This window comes from Oncorhynchus clarkii, chromosome 4 (genome assembly GCF_045791955.1).
Source record: "Oncorhynchus clarkii lewisi isolate Uvic-CL-2024 chromosome 4, UVic_Ocla_1.0, whole genome shotgun sequence".
NCBI classification, from domain to species: domain Eukaryota; kingdom Metazoa; phylum Chordata; class Actinopteri; order Salmoniformes; family Salmonidae; genus Oncorhynchus; species Oncorhynchus clarkii.
This window is the reverse complement of record NC_092150.1, coordinates 45997676-46017563: the sequence shown is the minus strand read 5'-3', so window position 1 is coordinate 46017563 and position 19888 is coordinate 45997676. Positions and strand designations below refer to the sequence as shown.

The following is a 19888-nucleotide window of genomic DNA, read 5'->3' as shown; positions in this document are numbered from 1 at the left end:
ATATTTTGATATACAGTAGGCCCACCCTAGTCGACATGAGTCTCACTAGTGTTGAGTAATGTGCTTTTAAGTGGTATAGTTCTTATTTATTTAAAGGATGTATAGTCCTAGGCCTATGTTGTTGTCTAGGTGTAGTTATGGGTAATTTATTTAAATTATTTCCAAAAGTTTACTTAGAGTTGTTAGCAGGCTGATTACTGGCTCAAACCAAATGGTGCTTTGCTATTCTTGGGTACCAGAATTACTTTTGCTTCCCTCCAGGCCTGAGGGCACACACACTTTCCTGTAGGCTTAGATTGAAGAGATGGAAAATAGGAGTGGCAATATAGTCCTCTATCATCCTCAGTAATTTTCCTTTCAAGTTGTCAGACCCAGGTGGCTAGCTGTTGTTGATAGACAATTTTCACACTTACGATGCTTGTCTTTCATAATTTGGTCAGTTATGAATGGATATGCAGGTTCAGAGTTTGTTGGAATGTCATGCCTAAGTTTGCTAATCTTGTCAATGAAAAAAAAAATACTAAAGTAGTTGGCAATATCAGTGGGTTTTGTGATGAATGAACCATCTGATTCAATGAAGGATGGAGCTGAGTTTACCTTTGTCCAAAATGTAATTTAAGGTGCTCCAAAGCTTTTTACCATCATTCTTTATATCATTAATTTTTGTTTCATTGTACAGTTTATTTGTATTTTTATTCAGTCACAATTTCTCAAACGACAGTATGTTTGAAGATTAGCTGTGCAGCCAGACAATGTTGCCGTTCCTTTTGCCTCATCCCTCTCAACCACACAATTTTTAAATTCCTCATCGATCCACAGTAATTGCTTAATGGGTGCATGCTTATTAGTAGCTGGAATAACTAACTAATAATAACTAAATGCGTCAAGTGCAGTGTCTGGTTGCTCCTCATTACACAGAGTCCAGCAAATATTATTTACATCGTCAACACAGGAATCACTACAAAACATTTGGCATTTTGGTTTTCCTACATATGGTTACCATATTATGGTCAATACATCCGACTGATGTGGATACTGCTTCAGAGCATATTTCTGCAGCATTAGTAAAGATGTGAGCGTTAAAAATGTGGATGATTTCATTCCTGTGCTGTTTGTAAATACCCTGGTAGGTTGACTGATAACCTGAACAAGGTTACAGGCACTGATTTGAAGTTCAGCATTGTTTTGAGTGGACAGCTTGATGAAAGCCAGTCAATATTTAAGTCACCCAGAAAATATACCCCATGCATTATCAAGTAGAGGTCGACCAATTAATCGGAATGGCCGATTTAATTAGGGCCGATTTCAAGTTTTCATAACAATCGGAAATCGGTATTTTGCAGATTTTTTTATTTTATTTATTTAAATATTTTTTTTACACCTTTCTTTAATATTTATTTAACTAGGCAAGTCAGTTAAGAGCACATTCTTATTTTCAATGACGGCCTAAGAACGGTGGGTTAACTGCCTCGTTCAAGGGCAGAATGACAGATTTTCACCTTGTCAACTCGGTGGATCCAATCTTGCAACCTTACAGTTAACTAGTCCAACGCCATAACGACCTGCCTCTCTCTCGTTGCACTCCACAAGGAGCCTATCTGTTACGCGAATGCAGTAAGCCAAGGTAAGTTGCTAGCTAGCATTAAACTTATCTTATAAAAAACAATCAATCATAATCACTAGTTAACTACACATGGTTGATGATATTACTAGATATTATCTAGCGTGTCCTGCGTTGCATATAATCTGACTGAGCATACAAGCATACACGTATCTAAGTATCTGACTGAGCGATGGTAGGCAGAAGCAGGCGCGTAAACATTCATTCAAACAGCACTTTCGTGCGTTTTGCCAGCAGCTCTTCATTGTGCATCAAGCATTGCGCTGTTTATGACTTCAAGCCTATCAACTCCCGAGATGAGGCTGGTGTAATCGAAGTGAAATGGCTAGCTAGTTAGCCTACGTTAATAGCGTTTCAAACGTCACTCTTTCTGAACCTGGAAGTGGTTGTTTCCCCTGCTCTGCATGGGTAACGCTGCTTCGAGGTTGGCTGTTGTCGTTGTGTTCCTGGTTCGAGCCCAGGGAGGAAAGAGGAGAGGGACGGAAGCTATACTGTTACACTGGCAATACTAAAGTGCCTATAAGAACATCTAATAGTCAAAGGTTAATGAAACACAAATGGTCTAGAGGAAAATAGTCCTATAATTCCTATAATAACTACAACCTCAAACTTCCTACCTGGGAATATTGAAGACTCATGTTAAAAGGAACCACCAGCTTTCATATGTTCTCATGTTCTGAGCAAGGAACTTAAATGTTAGCTTTCTTACATGGCACATATTGCACTTTCACTTTCTTCTCCAACACTTTGTTTTTGCATTATTTAAACCAAATTGAACATGTTTCATTATTTATTTGAGGCTAAATTGATTTTATTTATGTATTATATTAAGTTAAAATAAGTGTTCATTCAGTATTGTTGTAATTGTCATTATTATAAATAAATCGGCCGATTAATCGGTATCGGCTTTTTTGGTCCTCCAATAATCGGTATCGGTGTTGAAAAATCATAATCGGTCGACCTCTATTATCAAGCATTTCACACATATTATCCAGATACTGACTGTTAGCACTTGGTGGGCTTAGTAACTTCCCACAAGAATAGGCTTTAGGTGAGGCAGGTGAACCTGAAGCCAGATTACTTCCACGGGATTTTTTACATGATATCCTCTCTAAACTTGACATTTTAGTCAGTTAGATTCAGAGCGACTTGTAGTAGTGAGTGTATACATTAATACTTTTTTTTTCCTACTGGTCCCTTGTGTGTATCAAACCCACGAGCCTGGTGTTGCAAGTGCGATGCTCTACCAACTGAGCTACACGGGACCGCTTTACAGGAATATCACTCTGAATATAAACTGCAACCCCACCCCCATTGGCATTAGTGTCTTTTCTGAAGATGTAACCATGTATTGCTACCACAGTATCATCTAATTGCTTTTCAGAGATGGTCAGTATATGTAAGTAACCTGGTTACTTAGACTACATATATATGTTACATGTGGGAGCTTTTCGGAGATTCTTGATAGTTTTTATTGCTTTACTAGGAGGCGGTAGGTAGCCTAATGGTTAGAGCGTCGGGCCAGTTACGGAAAGGTTGCTTGCCTAGTCAAAATCTTTTAGCAGAGGTAAACATGACAGTTATGTTTATGTTGGAGCTGAGGGTGCAGGGTGAACGACAACCCAGAGACACAATGGTAGGGATTATCTGAGCCGGGCTTGAGTCACTGATAAATAATTGTCTCAACGAGGCCTTGAAATGCGTGGACAAGGTCCAGGCACCAAGGTGATTTGGATGGACTCTGTAAAAGTTATGCCAACAGAGCTACCGTAGTCTTTTAGCCAGATGTGTAATGCCAGTAGCCTGCAGAATCTTTCGTAGCCAGCAATGGTACAGGGCCTGAAATAATTTGCCTATTTTGTAGTCTTTTAAAGCTAGATTCAGTTTTCTAAAATTCAGTTTTCTAAAATCCAGTTTCAGCAGTTCCGAGCTAGCCTTCCTAATGTAATCTGACCCCACATGAACTATGACAGAATCAGCCCCTGGCAGCTGTCGTAGAATGGTAGGAAGCAGCCTTGTAATGTAATCATCCTCTAGGAAATCATCCTCTGAGAAAGCACAAGGTTTTTGCGCCGGGATCCGATATGTTTCTCACCATAGAGCTGCCAATGATGACAGTAAAGTGCAGTCACAAAACCCAATCGCTATGATGAAACGGGCTCTCATGAGGACCGCCATAGGAAAGGAAGACCCAGAGTTACCTCTGCTGCAGAGCATACATTAATTGGAGTTACCAGCCTCAGAAATAGCATCCCAAATAAATGCTTTAGAGTTTAAGTAATAGACAGATCTCAACATCAACTGTTCAGAGGAAACTGCGTGAATCAGGCCTTCATGGTCGAATTGCTGCAAAGAAACCACTACTAAAGGACACCAATAATAAGAAGAGACTTGCTTGGTCCAAGAAACACAAGCAATGAACATTAGACTGGTGGAAATCTGTCCTTTGGTCTTGAGTCCAAATTTGAGAGTTTTGGTTCCAACTGCCGTGTCTTTGTGAGACGCAGATTAGGTGAACGGATGATCTTCGCATGTGTGGTTCCCACCGTGAAGCATTTCATTTTTATTAATGTTATCTTTATTTAACTAGCCAAGTCAGTTAAGAACAAATTCCGTTTGGCCGTTACTGTTTTGCCATTTGGAATCGCTTCTGGTCCTGAGCATTTCCAAAGACGCATGTCCCAGCTGTTGGATGGGCTGAGTGGCGTCATAGTCCACGCGGACGATGTGCTCATGTGCGGAAGGGACAGAGCAGAACATGATGTAAGGCTCACAGCAGTTCTGACCCGACTCCAGGAGACTGGTCTGACACTCAATGAAAAATGCACTTTTGCACAGTCAGAGGTCTTGTTCTTGGGACAGAAAATCAGTGCAGCTGGAATAGAGCCGGACCCGGAGAAGATCAGCACCATCACAGATATGCCCAGACCCCAGAATGTGGCTGAAGTCAGGACCTTCTTAGGCATGGCCACATATGTGGGTAAGTTCCTCCCACAGTTCTCAGATACAACCAAACCTCTGAGAGGCTTACTAGCCAAAGAGAATGACTGGTCATGGGGTCACATGCAACAGGTCACGTTTGACAAAGTCAAAGGAGACCTGGCCTCACAGAGAGTGCTTGTCCAGTACCGTCCCCACGCTAAGACAAAAGTATCAGCAGATGCATCATCCTTTGGGCTAGGGGCGGTCCTCACAAAGATGCAGGACAACATGGAGTGGCGTCGAATAGCTTACATCTCCCGAAGCTTATCTGACACACAGCAAAGGTATGCTCAAGTGGAGAAGGAGGCGTTGGCTATCACATGGGCATGTGAAAGGCTCAGCCAATACCTTATTGGCCTGCAGTTTACAGCAGAGACTGACCACAAACCACTGTTGGCTCAGTTAGGGACAAAAGCACTGGACGACTTGCCTCCCAGAGTTCTGCGCTTCCGCCTCAGATTACTGAGGTTCACCTACAAGATGGTGTATGTGCCAGGGAAGGCACAGATCACAGCAGATGCACTCTCAAGGGCCCCAATTAAACGTCCATTATCAGAGGAGGAGCAATGTCTAGAGGTTGAGGTACAGGTGTCCATTAATGCAATAAGGGACAGCCTACCTGCACCTCAGACCAGACTGCAGCAGATTGCAGAGGAGCAACAACGAGACCACATCTGCCGACAGATAGTGCAGCAGTGCAAAAGGGGATGGCCCAGGCAGGAGGAACTGCCTCAGCTGATGAAGCCCTATTGGGTGCACCAAAGTGACTTCCACTGTAATGGAGACCTTCTCATGAAAGGACAACAAATAGTTATCCCAGAGACTCTACAACCAGAAATGCTAGACAGAGTGATGGCAACGGAGCTGCCAAAACGGCCATGGCAAAAGGTAGGGGCAGATATGTTCTATTGGAAAAATGACACTTATCTGCTAGTGGTAGATTACTACTCAAGATACATTGAAATAGCAAAGACACCCATAACCACATCAGCTGGTGTTATAAAGTAATTTTTTTCCAGGCAAGGGATCGCTGAGGTCCTGGTTACAGATAACACTCCCCCTGCTTTTGCCGCAGAATATGACTTCACACATGTGACCAGTAGCCCCTACCATGCACAGAGTAATGGTGAGGCAGAGAGAGCTGTGAAAACAGTCAAGGGACTGCTGAAAAAGAACAGGGATCCATACAGGGCTCTGTTAGCTTACAGAGTTACACCACTGCATCATGAGCCGTCGCCTGCCGAGCTCCAGATAGGCAGAAGGCTGCGCTCCTCATTGCCTGTCTTGCCGGCTCAGCTTAAACCCAGATGGCCTAACAGGAAGGCCTTCGTTGAGAGGGACAAACGGCTGAAACAAACGCACACTGGAGACTTTAATCGGAGACACCGTGCTACGGAGAGGCCAGAGCTGACCGAAGGTCAACGTGTGTCGATTACGAACTCAAAGACACTTTCATTTATTTATTTATTTATTTCACCTTTATTTAACCAGGTAGGCAAGTTGAGAACAAGTTCTCATTTACAATTGCGACCGGGCCAGGATAAAGCAAAGCAGTTCGACACATACAATGACACAGAGTTACACACATGGAGTAAAACAAACATACAGTCAATAATACAGTAGAAACAAGTCTATATACGATGTGAGCAAATGAGGTGAGATAAGGGAGGTAAAGGCAAAAAAAAGGCCATGGTGGCAAAGTAAATACAATATAGCAAGTAAAACACTGGAATGGTAAATTTGCAGTGGAAGAATGTGCAAAGTAGAAATAAAATGTGGTGCAAAGGAGCAAAATAAATAAATATTCAAATAAAATAAATACAGTAGGGAAAGAGGTAGTTGTTTGGGCTAAATTATAGGTGGGCTATGTACAGGTGCAGTAATCTGTGAGCTGCTCTGACAGCTGGTGCTTAAAGCTAGTGAGGGAGATAAGTGTTTTCAGTTTCAGAGATGTTTGTAGTTCGTTCCAGTCATTGGCAGCAGAGAACTGGAAGGAGAGGCGGCCAAAGAAAGAATTGGTTTTGGGGGTGACCAGAGAGAATAACCTGCTGGAGCGCGTGCTACAGGTGGGGTGGTGGTACACCAGCAATAGTGCTGAGGAAAGCGGATGCCCCACGCTCCTATGTGGTGGACACAGGCTCGGAAGAGGTACGAAGGAACAAAACACACCTTAGAGCTCTTCCAGATCTACCAGCCACACAGACTGAGGCCACAGAAAATGCACAAAAAGAGGGTGAAGGAGAGAGAATGCTCACAGAGCCACAATCGCTCCCAAAAAGGGATGTGAAGCCACCAAACATACTGCTGGGGAACATACCCAGCAAAAAGAGACTGTATCTAAGTTAATGTTCATACTGTGTGATTTAATGCTTTCATACTGTTTCAGGATGGGAAGTAGCATGTTAGAAAATAATACTGGTTTACAAATTACATTTCAGTTATGCTTCAGTGGTTATGCATGTTGAGTTCTTGTTCATGGGAGAGGGGAAGATGTAGTAGGATGTCCCTTGGGGGTATCCGTACCTATGTACGATATGCGAGGGTTAGGTTAATAAACAGGCTGGAGCTAGAACCTTGTTGTCGCGCGTCCTTATTTTAGATCATACTACAGAAAAAATATTTTGATGTGGGGCGCTGTCCACAGATGATCGCATGGTAGGCCTTTTTGAAATATTACAACACAGTTGGATTAACAAGAAGTTAGGCTTTTAAATTATACAAGTGTCTTATATGTTCATGAATATTTAATATTACGATGCTGTAATTGGAATTTAGCACTCTCCAATTTCACCGGATGTTGTCGACAGGTGTCCCTAAGAGGATTTAATACACCCAGTCACTACAAAGATACAGGCATTCTTCCTAACTCACAGGGATATCCCAATGGGGACTTTAAAACAGTTGCAGAGTTTAATACTTATGATTCGAGACAACTGAGGATGGATCAACAATATTGTAGTTACTCCACAATACTAACCTATATGACAGACTAAAAAGAAGGAAGCCTGTATGGAAAAAAAATATTCCAAAACATGCATCTTGTTTGCTACTAATCTGAAAAATTTGGCAAATAAATGAAATTTATGTCCTGAATTCAAGGCATTAAATTGGGGCAAATCCAACATATCACTAAGTACTGCTTTTCTTATTTTCAAGCATCATGGTATGCTTGTCATCAGCAAGGACTAGGGAATTAAATGGAATAGAGCTAAGCACAGGTAAAATCCTCAAGGTAAATCTGGTTCAGTCTGCTTTCCAATTGACACTGAGAGGCAAATTCACCTTTCAGCAGGACAATAACCAAAACAAGGCCAAATATACACTGGAGTATCGTACCAAGACGACATTGAATGTTCCTGAGTGGCTTACATACAGTTTTTACTTAATTTGGCTTCAAATCTATGGCAAGACTTAAAAATAGCTGGCGAGCAATGATCAATAACCAATTTGACAGAAATTATAAAGAATCATGTGCAAATATTGTACTATCCAGGTGTGTAGATCTCTTAAAGACTTACCCAGAAAGACTCACAGCTGTCATCGCTGCCAAAGGTGAATCTAACATGTACTGAATCAGGGGTGTGAATACTTATGGAAATTAGATATTTATGTATTTAGTTTTCAATAAATGTAAAAAAAAAAATCTAAACTCATGTTTTCATTTTGTAATTATGGAGTTAGAAGGGTGAGACAAAATTATATTCAGTTGATTTTGAATTGAAACTGTAACTCAACAAAATGTGGAATAAGTCAAGGGGTATGAATATTTTCTGACGGCAACTGGAGTTTGGTTTATTTAACTTGGAAAGTCAGTTAAGAAAAAATTCTTATTTTCAACGACGGCCTAGGAACAGTGGGTTAACTGCCTTGTTCAGGGGCAGAACGACATATTTTTTACCTTGTCTCGGAGATTCAATCTAGCAACCATTCAATTACTGGCCCAACGCCCAACACCGCATTGGAGTGGTCTAGTTACAGTGGTCTAGTAACAGTTTTGACGTAAATCATCTTGAAAATCTATGGAAAGACTTGAAAATGTCTGTCTAGCAATGATAAACAACCAACTTGTCAGTGCTTGAATAATTTTTAAAAGAATAATGGGTCCCGCTTTAAATTGCGTGCAGCTTATAGAGGCTTCATAAAGTCTTCATAAATACTACATACGTGTTACAAATCTATAACTGTATGCCATGCTTTAAAGGGTTCATAAATGTTGCATAACTGTGTGACATAACCCACTTTGTCAAATATGACATAAACATGTGCTTTATAAAGGGTGGCAAATGCACCGCTTAATAAAGGCCTTATAAATCATGTTAAATTGAGGCTTCACAAAGGATTCTTAACCCTGTTATGCATCTTGGTAGTGCATTGCAACGCCAGGACATTGGGTTCGATTCACGGACGACACATACGTGAAAATGTATTTACGCATGACTAAGTCGCTTTGGATAAAAGTGTCTGCAAAATTGTATATATTATATTTCACAAAAACATTTCTAGCATGGCCCAACCCCTTTCCCTCTTGGGTAAATAGTCAATATTGGACCTGACCTCAACGTCCCCCAAAATGCTGTGCTGCAGGATGACTCCCACTAAAGTGCAGTCATGCACAGCAAAAAAACGTTGGGAGGACCTTTTAAAATCGGTTTAGGTTTCCTTACTTCTGTTTTTTCCCAAATTCCGTTTTCTTGGTTTTGTTTATCCAGGTTTCGGACTTCCCCCATTTTTTTCTGGTTTACCCCATTTCTTTCACACTCATTTAATAGAAAAACAACAAAATTGGATTCTTTGTTTACAACAATGCTTAAACCACATCAGGGGATGACTTTTGAGGTCTAAGAAACTTAGATTTGAGTGTAGTTGCCCTTTAATATAGTGAGCATGCCCTGCACTGTTTGGTTAGCAGGTTTTCTGTAGTGCAGCAAGTGCACGTGATGTGATGCAGCCGCCAGTGGAATGGGTGGAGTAAAATGTCAGCAGCACTCAGATTATTAGTATTATTCAGAGCTCCATGAAATGACACCATGTATACATTCTACAGACCCTACTGAGTATTCACATACTTTTACTGCTGCACCCAGAATAGTTCCTGCTTTAAGCAAATATATGTTGGGGATTAATCAGAATAGTTGGGTAACATAGATAAGATGTTTTATTTTCATTATATGCTTGTGAGTTACTTCTCAAATAGAATGTATCTTGTTGTACTATAGTGGTGGCCATTTGCAGTTATCCTTTCTCTGTCATGGGGTCAGTTACTTGGGCCGTAGAGAGGGGAGAGGTCAAGCTTGTAAACATATCTTTTAAACCATGTGAAGGGATGATTGAGGTGGAACCCATTATCTCTTGGCTCCACAATGTCTGTGTGCCAGTCACTGTGTCTTCGTGAGCTTGTCCAGAATGGGAGTGTCTAAAATGACAATTGATATATATCCTAATGTCTTGGTACTATGTTGTACCAAGAACGAGAAGTAGAACCTCATTTTAGGAGAGCAAACTGAACGATAATTTATAGCTAATGCTGTCTGGCTATGGGATACTCCTCTCTCAAGTAAAGTCTTCCTTTGTAATGTTCCTAAGATCTGTTATTCGTCATGTGAGTTGAGATGGGTGTGTCTTGGCTATAAATGATACTAAGAACTGTTTTGTAAGCACTCTCAGAGAATTTATTTATAGACACTGAATTGATCTGAGAGTCACAGGGTTGTGATGGAGCTCATATAATTAAAGATTAACTTTATGATAACTCTGACTTGTGTGTGCTCTCATGATTTGGTAAATACAGGAAATTTCCACTACATATACAAGGGCACAACTGTTTTTTATCATGAATGGTTAGACACTTCTACTATTAAGTGGGAGGCTTTTATATGGAACATTTCTGAAATTCCTGACCCGGAAGTACTTTTTTAGTGTTGCTTACAAGACACGGATCATGTGATGAGTTTGCAAATCAAATGTCCTGTATTGTGCTGCCACTGAACAGTGAAAAACAGACCCTTATTGTAATTTAAATTAGTTTGTACTAGTTAAGCGTTGAAGTAGATTACATACTGTAGCTACCTCAATCGTTATTTCTAATAATTTTGGTGACTTCAAAGTAATTGCTAGCTAGCTCAGCTAAATACACATCCCCCTAGATACAGCCATGTCTCAGTCACATAAGATTTGTAAATGAAAGAGGATATACTAATTGAATGGAGTTACCCATCTTCTCATGTACTGTAGAGTTTCTGGCACAGCACAGATATGCCTTTATCCAGATGGTGTGACAAAGGCATTTCCTAACAGACCTGCTAACTTTCTTTGCTGTTAGTTTAAGCTTGGAACCAAATAGGCAGTTAGGCTGATTTATGAAGGTTCTCTCATGATCCACAGGTTACTGTAGGGTGTGAGAGGTATTTAAATGGGTTGATGGACCTGCAAAGCTTGTGTTTGTGTGTGTGTGTCAGAACCAAGTTGATTTGGAGTAGTCTAACCTGAGACTACCACACCAGATATTCCTCTTCTGTTCCCATGGTGGAGACCAGAGATTGATTACAACCTGTTACAATGGTGCCAATATTTTGTGGCTGATCTTTCAGCAGGGGATTGGGTGAATGTGTCAATGACACGACTGGGCTCAGCATTGCGCGGTATGGCAAATGTTTGTTGTGTGCATGTTTGTGCACTGGGGAACATGAAGAAAGACACTTTCAATTTCTTTAGGTTGGGGGTTCAAGGTAAGTGTTTATTGGTGTAACGTTGTCCGCAGGCTATTGAATACACAGTACAAACTCAGCAAAAAAAAGACACGTCCCTTTTTCAGGACCGCCTTTCAAAGATATTTGGATTTTTACGAATTAACAGCACAGATCTTCATTGTAAAAGGTTTGAACACTGTTTCCCATGCTTGTTCAATGAACCATAAACAATTAATGAACATGCACATGTGGAACGGTGGTTAAGACACTAACAGCTTACAGACGGTCGGCAATTAAGGTCACAGTTGTGAAAAATTAGGACACTAAAGAGGCCTTTCTACTGACTCTGAAAAACACAAAGACAAATGCCCAGGGTCCCTGCTCATCTGCGTGAATGTGCCTTAGGCATGCTGCAAGGAGGCACGAGGACTGCAGATGTGTCCAGGGCAATAAATTGCAATGTCTGTACTGTGAGATGCCTAAGACAGCGCTAAAGGGAGACAGAACGGACAGCTGATCGTCCTCGCAGTGGCAGACCATGTGTAACACCTGCACTGGATCGGTAGATCTGAACATCACACCTGCGGGACAGGTACAGGATGGCAACAACTGTCCGAGTTACACCAGGAACGCACAGTCCCTCCATCAGCGCTCAGACTGTCCGCAATGGGCTGAGAGGCTGGACTGAGGGCTTGTAGGCCAGTTGTAAGGCAGGTCCTCTCCAGACATCATCGGCAACAACGTCGCCTATGGGCACAAACCCACCGTCACTGGACCAGACAGAACTGGCAAAAAGTGCTCTTCACAGACGAGTCGCGGTTTTGTCTCACCAGGGGTGATGGTCGGAGTCGCGTTTCTCGTCGAAGGAATGAGCGTTACACTGAGGCCTGTACTCTGGAGCGAGATCGATTTGGAGGTGGAGGGTCTGTCATGGTCTGGGGCGGTGTGTCACAGCATCATCGGACTGAGCTTGTTGTCATTGCAGGCAATCTCAAAGCTGAACGCATCCTCCCTTATGTGGTATCCTTCATGCTGGCTCATCCTGAAATGACCCTCCAGCATGACAATGCCACCAGCCATACTGCTCGTTCTGTGTGTGATTTCATGTAAGACAGGAATGTCAGTGTTCTGCCATGGCCAGCGAAGAGCCTGGATCTCAATCCCATTGAGCACGTCTGGGACCTGTTGGATCGGTGGGTGAGGGCTAAGGCCATTCCCCCCAGAAATGTCCTGGAACTTGCAGGTGCCTTGGTGGAAGTGTGGGGTAACATCTCACAGCAAGAACTGGCAAATCTGGTGCAGTCCATGAGGAGGAGATGCACTGCAGTACTTAATGCAGCTGTTGGCCACACCAGATAATGACTTACTTTTGATATTGACCCCCCCCCCCCCCCCCCCTTTGTTCAGGGACACATTTTTCCATTTGTTAGTCACATGTCTGTGGAACTTGTTCAGTTTATGTCTCAGTTGTTGAATCTTGTTATGTTCATACAAATATTTACACATGTTAAAATTCGCTGAAAATAAACGCAGTTGACAGTGAGGACGTTTCTTTTTTTGCTGCGTTTATAAGCCTGGGATATCAACCATTCAAAGTTGGCCTTAGTGGGAGTGACCATTGACTTCTATGGTAGTGACCTTACGGACCAAAGTATTTGTTATCGTCACTACTTAACAGTCCAAAAAGTCCTAATTATTGCTAAACCCTGCCCATTTCTACAGTTTATCTTCTTAAACTTATTTTAAACCTAACCCTAACTAATGAAGGCCAAGTTTGATGTGTTGGTCCACCAGACTTCTTCTGCATTTGGGCAGAAGTGTCTGGGAAAGAGATTAGGTGTAATGTGACTAACATGACACCCTTTTTATAAGCTGAACGCCATTAAAAGCGGGACTGAATAGGGTCCAAATATTGTACAATCCAGATGTGCCCATAGTTCATAGCTTGGAAGTATCATTGTCTAATTGATTGGGTTTTCCACCGCCGTGCACAGAAACCTGATTGGTTCGTTAGGAAGGTGTTCACGCCAAGGTGCTCGGAGGCTTGTGACTGGCCGGCTGGTGTTGGAAACTGGCAGGTTTGGGGCAGAAACTGAAACGGGAGGGAGGGAGAAAGGCGGAAGGGGGTTTACATGTGTGTGCTGCTATTGCTGTAGACTAAGAGGGAAAGAGAGCACAGCACTGGTCTTGATAGGGTGTCAGATGGTGGTGATGACAGACAGTAACAGACACACGCTAATTTAACTGTCCAAAAAAACACCTACAAGTTATATTGAATATGGTGAAATGTGAAGTTGCCCACTCATTAAATGTTAATTGTATGAAACAGAAACAGACATTTTACAATGATTTTAACTTCTGTGAAGGTCTCAAATATTTTGTAGCTGCATGTAATGAATTCCACTTACGTTTGTGAGTATCTGAAAAACCTGTCAAGTAAATACTTGTCTATTTGAACTAGTAATCATTATGTACAATGTGTTATTGCAAATGCCACTGTAAATGAAAGACATCCAGAAAAGGCTCATGGGGTAAGTTTTGCCCTGAATCAAATACACTCCAAATAAACCGCCTTATTGATCTCAATCTATACAGTGATTCAGTAATCATACATTTTCACCAGATGATCAACTAAAACTAAAAAGTACAATAAATGACTAAATGGAAGCATGGCTATTTCTGCCATTGATTTGAACTGAATCCCCATTCAGACCAGCTGACACCTAGGAATAGACACAATTATGAGTATGCGTGCACTATATGATTGGACCTCAAAACGTGTGTATTTACTGGACGCAATTGTGCATATAGTGCACAAGGTATTTTCAGGTACTTAATTAAAACTTCTGATGTAATTGACAGCCATTTGCTTATTTCAGTGATCGAATGAAATAGTGGTGAGTGAGTAATAATAATAATAATAGAAATACTGTAAATAAATATATAATAAATATAAAATAAAATATCAGTAATAGCAAATGAGTAGGCTATCGTTCTGCTTTTAATAGTGGGGGGAAAAATGCATGATACATCAACTTTATTTTGATTATTCATCTTTCAAGGAGCTAAACAAAACAAGCATATACTGTTATTTACTCCAAATATTTGGATCAAACAGCTTATTTTAAATGTTATAAATGTTCAATATATTTTACTTGGCTAGATACAAAAAATATAAAATTTCTCCCAGGAAGAATTCCTCCAGCTACTGATAATGATTGCCTTTGAAACATTCATTCATAGTATAATTGTCTAGGCTAGACTGTTTAGTGAGAGGAGAATGACTCTTTACTAATAGCCTAGATATATGTACCTGTATGTGACTATGAATTCAAGCTTTGTCCCCCTCAATGGTCTGTGTGTTCCCATTAGACCCATGCAGGTTCAGAACAGTTTAACAACAGCTTAAGCATGTTGCCCCAGTTTCAATGGGTTATGTCCAAGATAAACAGCAGGTTGCTCAATACAGTTTCTAGGATGCCAGCATCGAACCATACCAGAGATATGAATATCCATACTGTTCTGTTAGACTCCTCTCTGACTCTTTACGGCCCTCAGAACAATATGCATGTTTATCATAACCTGATTATAAACGTGTAGGTCTGTACAACAACTTATTTTAACAGAGAATGTAGACTACATCCAAAACGTCAATTGTCAGATTTTCAGGGTAACTAATCTGCACTAGACAGCTGTTGAAGAAATAGGTGGTGAATTAATTCCATTACAGGTGTCAATCAATGCCAGTCTGATCGTCCAGCTGCTTACCTTGTGATGATCCCTATTTGTTCCAGTTAAAGTTCCCTTTCTCCAACTGCTCTGGTACAGAGGTTTTCCAGTTCCCCCTCTGCTTGCTAAGGTTATTTAGCCAAACTGTAGCATGTTCTCTCCTGGGTTCTGGCTAATTCTCTTCAGATCCTTTATGGGTAGAACCACTCCATCCGAGTGAGGCAGAACCGGAAAAACCCGCTGAGGTTCTTCATCTCGATCATTCCTGGTCGTCACTGGTCTCTTTCGCTGTTCAGAAAATGTGTGACAGGACAGGGACCGTATCGCTGCACAACAAAACACCTGTTCCACCAAGACGCACTCGATAGGTGCCCTGGGTTCTTTCTGTGTGCTCTCGTTTTCAGAAATAGGTATAGGGGGAAAATTGGGAAGGGAAGTAGCTCTTTGGAAAGGACCAGAACCCCCAATGGTAACCTCTCTAGGTAACAATTTTATGCAAAAAAAAAGCATGATATTCCGGTCGGAAACAATCTTTGAGGGTCTCTCCCGCTCTGGAGGGGTCCACTCGTTTAAATCGAAGTTTCCCCCAACCTTGTCCAATCCATACAGTCACCCCCCCTCTTCTTTCTGTCTATCTATCTGATCCAGTTCTGCTGCAGTTCTCTGTTGCGCACTCACTGCCCCCTCTCAACCTCCCTCTCTCTGTTTCTTTTTCTCCCTTTCGTCTGTCAATGTAGTTGGCATTTGCAGACTATGCGCTTGTCCGCTCCCGAAGAACTGCATTGACACTGAGAGGCAGCCTGATGCTCAGTGTACACAAACAACTGAACACACATTAAGTAACACACATTTGCAATGACCTTAACACCATACATAGACATTAGTTATAATATTGCAGAGTCCAAAACACACAAGTTTATACACAAAAAAATACACAGTCCATTACCTGCACTACCTGTTGCTGTAGTCAAACCTGTGTTGGTTGAGTTCTTGTTGCCAGTTTAAACTTACATAGATTGCGGATGTTTGTTTGTGTATGTGTGTGTGCGTGCGTGTGCATATGCATTTTTGTTATGCCACCACCTTGAAAACTGTCTTGGGGTTAAGGTGGTGTGGTCTTGTTCTATTAATATCTTACAGTAATGCGCTGTATGAGAGTGAGTGTGTGTGTGTGTGTGTGTGTGTGTGTGTGTGTGTGTGTGTGTGTGTGTGTGTGTGCGAGCATGGGTGTGTTTGTGTGTCAGTGCTAGGAGAGCTGTATCTGGTAGTAATCCCCGAGAGGCAACTGACTGGTAGTCTGGATTATATACCATGAGGAGCAGATTGTTCCACTGACAGAATAGGGCCCTACAACACACACACACACACACACACACACACACACACACACACACACACACACACACACACACACACACACACACACACACACACACACACACACACACACACACACACACACACACAAAGAGAGACTAATAAATCATACCTGATCTCACATCGTAATTCATCATAATCTCTCGAGCATCACTGTGTGCGCAAGTGAGCGCATGTGTTTGTGTCTGTGTGCGAGATAAGGGGCAAAGAGAGAAGGAGCGAGAGGGTATCTACGTAAGTATAGGACATGAAGTTGTGACACTTATTGTATGTGCAAACTTGCCTTGGAAAATATAATATGCCGTACCGGCTATTTCAAATGTTATTTTGCTCACTGCATGTTATTTTGCTTTTTGCATGGGGAAAACCAAGCCCAGTCGTGTGCGTCCAATCCCCTGCACCCTCCTCCTTGTCTGCTTCCTAGCTAGCCCATGTCCACCCATAGCTATACCCTTTCAACCCCTCTACCCCCTGTCCCGCTGTCCACCCCCATACCCCTGCCAACCACCCTCCCCCTTGCCCTCGTCTGCCTCCCTATCCCCTGTCCGCCCCCCTGTCCGGGCGATCTCTGTGGATGATCTGACCTTTCTGGCTCAGTGGGGAGTGTTTGGGAGGTGAGGCCATATCCCAAATAAAAACGTACCCACAATTGTTACACAACCCCCCCCCCCCCCTCCCCTTATGTAAGAGTGAAAGGGAATGCTGTAGAGCACAACACCAGCTACAATACTGTAAGGTTTGACATCCAGTATTGTCCCTGAAAAAGTTACATTTTCAAAATGCCTCAATGTGGTAAGGAGAGCATGTGGCGGTAAGCAGCATTGTAATTACAATTCTTGTGTCAAATAACATTATGATAAAGTCAAGTGAATTGTAATATTGAAATCGCAAGAATTGGCAGAGGCTTTTACATTAACGACTTCACTGGAGAATGTTGTGCAGCGTAAAATGACGGGTGGGGACAATCCAAGTAGTCCTTGTAGCCATTTGATTAACTGTTCAAGAGTCTTATGGCTTGCTGTGCAGTAGCAGAGAGAACAGTCTTGTCTAAGGAGGCTGGAGTCCTTGGCAATTTTTTGGGCCTTCCTCTGATACCGCCTGGTATAGAAGTCCTGGATAACAGGAAGCTTTGCCACAGTAATGCACTGGGATGTATGCACTACCCCCTGTAGTGCCTTGCGGTCAGGGGCCGTGCAGTTGCCATACCAGGCAGGGATGCAACCAGTCAAGATGCTCTCGATGGTGCAGCTGTAGAACTTTGAGGATCTGAGGGCCCATGCCAAATTTTTTGTCTCCTGAGGCATTGCCGTACCTGCTTCATGACTGTCTTGGTATTAGTGTCCCGTTCCTTGAAAGCGGCAGCTCTAGCCTTTAGCTCGATGTGGATGTTGCCTGTAGCCATTGCTTCTGGTTGGGAAATGTACATACGGTCACTGTGGGGACGACGTCATCAATGCACTTATTGATGAAGCCGATGACTGAGGTGGTATACTCTTAAAATGCCATTGGGTGAATCCCGGAACATATTCCAGTCTGTGCTAGCAAAACAGTCCCGTAGCGTAGCATCTGACCACTTCTGTATTGAGTCACTGGTACTTCCTGCTTTTATTATTGAAGCTGGTGACTGATGTGGTGACCTCCTCAATGTTTTGAAAGAATCCCTGAACATATTCCAGTCTTTGCTAGTGAAACAGTCCTATAGCATCCGCTTTATCGGACCACTTCCATATTGAGCGTTTCACTGGTACTTCCTTTGAGTTTTTGCTTGTAAGCAGGAAAAAAGAAGGATAGAGTTATGGTCATATTTGCCAAAAGGAAGTCGAGGGAGAGCCTTGTATGTGTTTGTGTGTGTAGTCAAGAGTTTTGTCGCCTCTAGTTGCACAGGTTACATAATGGTTAAAAATATATATATTTAAAGTCCATGAACACAAGTGCATTCTTGCTTGAAACTTCCTTAACATTAGAGATCGCACACCAGTTGCTGTTAACAAAGAGAAACACCCCTCCCACTTGTCTTACCTGTGGCTGCTTTCCAATCTAGACAATGCATGGAAAAACCTGCAAGATGCTGTATATATTATCAATGTCCTTGTTCAATCAAGAAACAGAATATTTATATTTCTTCAGGTCCCATTGATAGAATAGTCTCAATCAAACAGAGTTAATCCAGTTTGTTCTCCAGTAACTACACATTCGCCAACAGAACACATAGCAATGGTGATCTATTTGTTTGCCAACGTAATCTTGTTAGGAAGCCGCCACCCATGTCCCTTTTTCGCTGTCTCTTCCTCTTTTGAGTCCCAGGGATTAGGGCTTGGTCCGGAGTAAGCCAAATGTTCAGAGCTTCCGACTCATTGAAGTAGAACTCTTAATTCACATCGAGGTTAGTGATCGCTGTTCTGATGTCCAGAAGCCGTTTTCCGGCATAGGAAATGGCAGACACATTTTGTATGAAAAAAAGTTAAGATCTTAAAACTAAATTGCAGAATTGGTCAGTAGCCTGTAAAACGGGCTCTCCAGCGCCATTCTTGGCATCAGAGCAAAAGGGCTCTGGTCAACAGTTGTCCACTATGTAGGGAATATGCTACAATTTGGGAACTGCTGAGTCTAAAAAAAGGTTAATAGCTGTCAAATCCTTGGTTCCTCTGTCCTTGTTTCCTCAATTCCTCTCAAAGCTCATAGAAGGAGGTATTAGGGAGGGACCTTGAATCCTCTAATGTTCTTTGAAAAAACATGGACAAAGGAGGCAATGATTAGACAGATATTAACATTTTCAGACACAGCGAAAGTCTCAGTAAGGAACATCCAGCTGCACCTGTGGTCACATGATTCTCCACATGGTTGTCTGATCTTCTGACTTCGGTAATGTCAGCGTTGTAAGTGAAACAGTGAAGACCCACACAATAGTGCGTTTGACATTTAAAAGCAATGTTCCTGCGTTTACGGAGACCACATACATGGTAAACACTGCATATGTCAACTCAATCGGAAATTCCCTTAAAATGTTTATCGCGCTACAACACAGATCTTCTGCGCTACGGATTTAATCTAGCCCTAAATCAGTTTGGATGCCAGGCTACTTATCATCCTCAGTGTCAACAATAGCACTGCCGAAACATTAACAGTCAGTCCATACATGTGTGGGACTTACAGTTGAGGTCGGACGTTTACATACACATAGGTTCCAGTCATTTAAACTCGTTTTGCAACCACTCAACAAATTTCTTGTTAATATTAGCAAACTATAGTTTTGGCAATTCGGTTAGAACATCTACTTGGTGCACAAGTAATTTGTCCAACAATTGTTAACAGACAGATTATTTCACTGTATCACAATTCTAGTTGGTCAGAACTTTACATATAGTAAGTTGACTGTGCCTTTTAACAGTTTGGAAAATTCCAGAAAATTGTCATAGCTTTAGAATCTTCTGATAGGCTAATTGACATCATTTGAGTCAATTGGAGGTGTACCTGTAGATGTATTTCAAGGCCT

The 19888-nt window shown here is 42.0% G+C and overlaps 1 long non-coding RNA gene across 1 annotated transcript in view; it reads right to left on the bottom strand.

The window, feature by feature from the left end:
• LOC139406884 (uncharacterized) overlaps positions 1-15726 on the bottom strand; it is a 28454-nt gene extending 12728 nt beyond the window's left edge. Inside the window, exon 1 of the long non-coding RNA XR_011634040.1 lies at positions 15058-15726. This is a non-coding gene — a long non-coding RNA (uncharacterized lncRNA). The remainder of the gene's footprint in view (positions 1-15057) is intronic.
• Between the last annotated feature and the right edge of the window lie 4162 nt (positions 15727-19888).